The following is a 3473-nucleotide window of genomic DNA, read 5'->3' as shown; positions in this document are numbered from 1 at the left end:
CAGAACTCTCCCTTGGCCTCAACTGGATCAAGAGTTCGAGGGACGTCATCGAGCTGAACGTGTGCAGATCGCGGAGGTGTCGTACGTTCGGTACTTGGATCGGTTGGATCACGAAGACGTTCGACTACATCAACCGTGTTACTAAACGCTTCCGCTTTCGGTCTACGAGGGTACATAGACACACTCTTCCCCTCTCGTTGCTATGAATCTCCTAGATAGATCTTCCGTGATCGTAGGTAAAAAAATTAAAATACTGTGTTCCCCAACAGTGGCATCCGAGCCAGGTCTATGCGTAGATGTTATATGCACGAGTAGAACAGAAAGAGTTGTGGGCGATAATAGTCATACTGCTTACCAGCATGTCATACTTTGATTCGGTGGTATTGTTGAATGAACCGGCCCAGACCGACATTACATGACCGCGTTCATGAGACTGGTTCTACCGCCGTGCTTCGCACACAGGTGGCTAGTGGGTGTCTGTTTCTCCAGCTTTAGTTGAATCGAGTTTGACTACGCCCGATCCTTGTTGAAGGTTAAACCAGCACATTTGATGAAAAATCATTGTGGTTTTGATGCGTAGGTAAGAACAGTTATTGCTAGAAGCCCGTAGCAACCACATAAAACTTGCAACAACAAAGTAGAGGACGTCTAACTTGTTTTTGTAGGGCATGTTGTGATGTGATATGGTCAAGACGTGACGATATGTAAATTGTTGTATGAGATGATCATGTTTTGTAAAAATTATCGGCAACTGGCAGGAGCCATATGGTTGTCGCTTTATTGTATGAAATGCAATCGCCATGTAATTGCTTTACTTTATCACTAAGCGGTAGCGATAGTCGTAGAAGCAATAGTTGGCGAGACGATGGAGATCCAGGTGTCAAACCGGTGACGATGGTGGTCATGACGGTGCTTTGGAGATGGAGATCAAAGGCACAAGATGATGATGGCCATATCATATCACTTATTTTGATTGCATGTGATGTTTATCTTTTATGCATCTTATTTTGCTTAGTATGCCTGTTGCATTATAAGATGATCTCTCATTAAATTTCAAGGTATAAGTGTTCTCGCTGAGTATGCACCGTTGGTACAGTTCGTCGTGCCGAGACACCATGTGATGATCGGATGTGATAAGCTCTACGTTCACATACAATGGGTGCAAGCCGGTTTTGCACAAGCAGAATACTCAGATTAAACTTGACGAGCCTAGCATATGCAGATATGGCCTCGGAACACTAAGACCGAAAGGTCGAGCGTGAATCATATAGTAGATATGATCAACATGGTGATGTTCACCATTAAAAACCTCTCCATCTCACGTGATGATCGGACATGGTTTAGTTGATATGGATCACATGATCATTTAGATGACTAGAGGGATGTCTATCTAAGTGATAGTTCTTAAGTAATATGATTAATTGAACTTTAATTTATCATTAACTTAGTACCTGATAGTATTTTGCATGTCTATATTGTTGTAGATAAATGGCCCGTACTACTGTTCCTTTAAATTTTAATGCGCTCCTAGCACTAGTAGATATTAGGCCAATAACGACCAACAACTAACAATCCTCGGTTGTTATTAGTACGGTGTGCTAGTCCCACGTCCAAACTAGGAATTCCTCCAAACTAACTCTACGAAACCTCCCTAACAAGAGTAGGTCTGCCCGTCGTTAGTTTTGTTATGCTTAGAGTAATTTATGTCCTTATCTGATAAAACAAACGATAAAAGAGGAAGATAATTACCAATCAAATCTAGATAGCCTTCGCATGCGCTGATTTCCCTCGAGAGCTCTCCCTGCCGCCTCTCTTTCTTCCAGCCGCCGCCTCGTCCTCCTCTCCCTTCCGCTCTCCCACCTCCCTCCAGATCTTGCGTGCAGCGCCGGATTTCGGGCGGGCTGCAGGGGATGTCGGCCAGATTCCAGTTCCCGTGGACATCCTCCCCAGCGTTCCTCATGGGAGCGGGCCACGCGATGATATCTCGGTGGTGGCAGCCGCGGACACCATGAGGAGGCACAGTTTGGAGATCTCGTAGCCGCGCTTTACACGACCAAAGGGCCTGCGCCGATGTCAACGTCACCTCCAGGAAAAACGGCGGCGAGATGCACAAGTAAGCATGATGTCGATGATGATGCACAGTACAACATGTTATAGCAGATTCTGAATTTGACTGGTCGTCTTTGTCATGCCATGAACAGAACAGATCTAACAGATCTAGGCGTGAGCATTGCTGGGACGTCCACAAGCAGCCGTGCAACATGTGATTAACTAATTGTATTCTTCACTGCACCATTTTTGTTTGCATTTTTTCATTTTGAAAGTGTAGATGCAAACATGGATGCAGGGTCGTACAGGTGATAGATGATACCAGTCTTCTCAAGGGATTCTTGGAGATGGGTGTTGCACATGATCCAGGTAAGTGCCTACACTTGTGATCAACACATATTTTCATTTTCTCTACTTGAAAGATCTGAAAGGAAGGACCGTGGGTTTGTCTACCTAAGTTCTTATTATCGTGTACACGATTGAAAATTTTGTCTTGTCTTCTCAACTAAAAAGAATATTTAATGTGTCTGATGATTGCAGAATGACCTCTTCCATGGATGGCCTATTGACTCCAATTTCTGGAGATGGGTCGATGTAAGCATCGCTTGATTATTGAGCATCAATCTCTGAAAATATATTAGGTGTACATAATATATACTACTTATAACTAACACACTTTTGTGTACAATTTCCTCTTTTGATTTAATTTGGCAGAATCCCTAAGAGGTAAATATATCTGACTTACAAATCAATTATGTTTTTGTAGAACTGATGGTCCACCGTAATACAAGCATCAAGAGGTGCTATAGTAATTGGTGAAGAATGATATGCACTTAAGTACAAGGACTGATGATGGTGTGTCATGGCCGAAGATTATGAAAAGAAAATCTCTTCTCTAGTTGTTGCATGATTTCTTGTTAGAGATGAACAACTACAATGGTTATCTAGAGAGTTTTGGGGTTCATAATTTCTGAATGGTACTTTATCTCCAGAAATGTATGTGAGGATCATGTTCAATATATATGGTTTTGATCAATAAAATCAGGACTATGATACTTTGGTTGTTCAGATTCTTTAATTGCCTAATTGGTGTGGTCGCTAATCTTTAAAAGTTGAGAGAAAAGCTAAAGTGGTAAAAAAACGTCTTACATTTTGGGACAGAGGGAGTAACATTTAGCATCAATCAAAACAATTTTAGCAATGAGAAAAGTGGTCGCTAATACACAAACTGTGGTCGTTATTCTCTCAAAATTAACGACAACACACTCTCTTGTTGTTACAAAATAACAATGGGAAAAAGTATATGGTCGTTATACTTTTAACGACGGAGCCTATTACGACCACAAAGTTGTGGTCGTTAATGACTTTCAACGACCACATTCTAACTTTTAACAACCACATACCCCGTCGTAAAAAATCATTTT

At 41.8% G+C, this 3473-nt stretch overlaps 1 long non-coding RNA gene across 2 annotated transcripts; it reads left to right on the top strand.

The window, feature by feature from the left end:
- Nucleotides 1-1786: 1786 nt before the first annotated feature.
- LOC119297028 lies at nt 1787-3051 on the top strand. Of its 2 annotated transcripts, XR_005145490.1 has the most exons (5): nt 1787-2113; nt 2202-2263; nt 2348-2418; nt 2590-2643; nt 2816-3051. It is a non-coding gene; the product is annotated as an uncharacterized LOC119297028 (long non-coding RNA). The 2 variants fall into 2 exon arrangements; XR_005145489.1 differs by having other exon boundaries at nt 2202-2418.
- The last annotated feature ends 422 nt before the right edge of the window (nt 3052-3473 follow it).

The sequence above is a fragment of the Triticum dicoccoides genome, chromosome 5A, assembly GCF_002162155.2.
Source record: "Triticum dicoccoides isolate Atlit2015 ecotype Zavitan chromosome 5A, WEW_v2.0, whole genome shotgun sequence".
Lineage (NCBI taxonomy): Eukaryota > Viridiplantae > Streptophyta > Magnoliopsida > Poales > Poaceae > Triticum > Triticum dicoccoides.
This window is presented reverse-complemented; position numbering and strand designations above follow the sequence as displayed.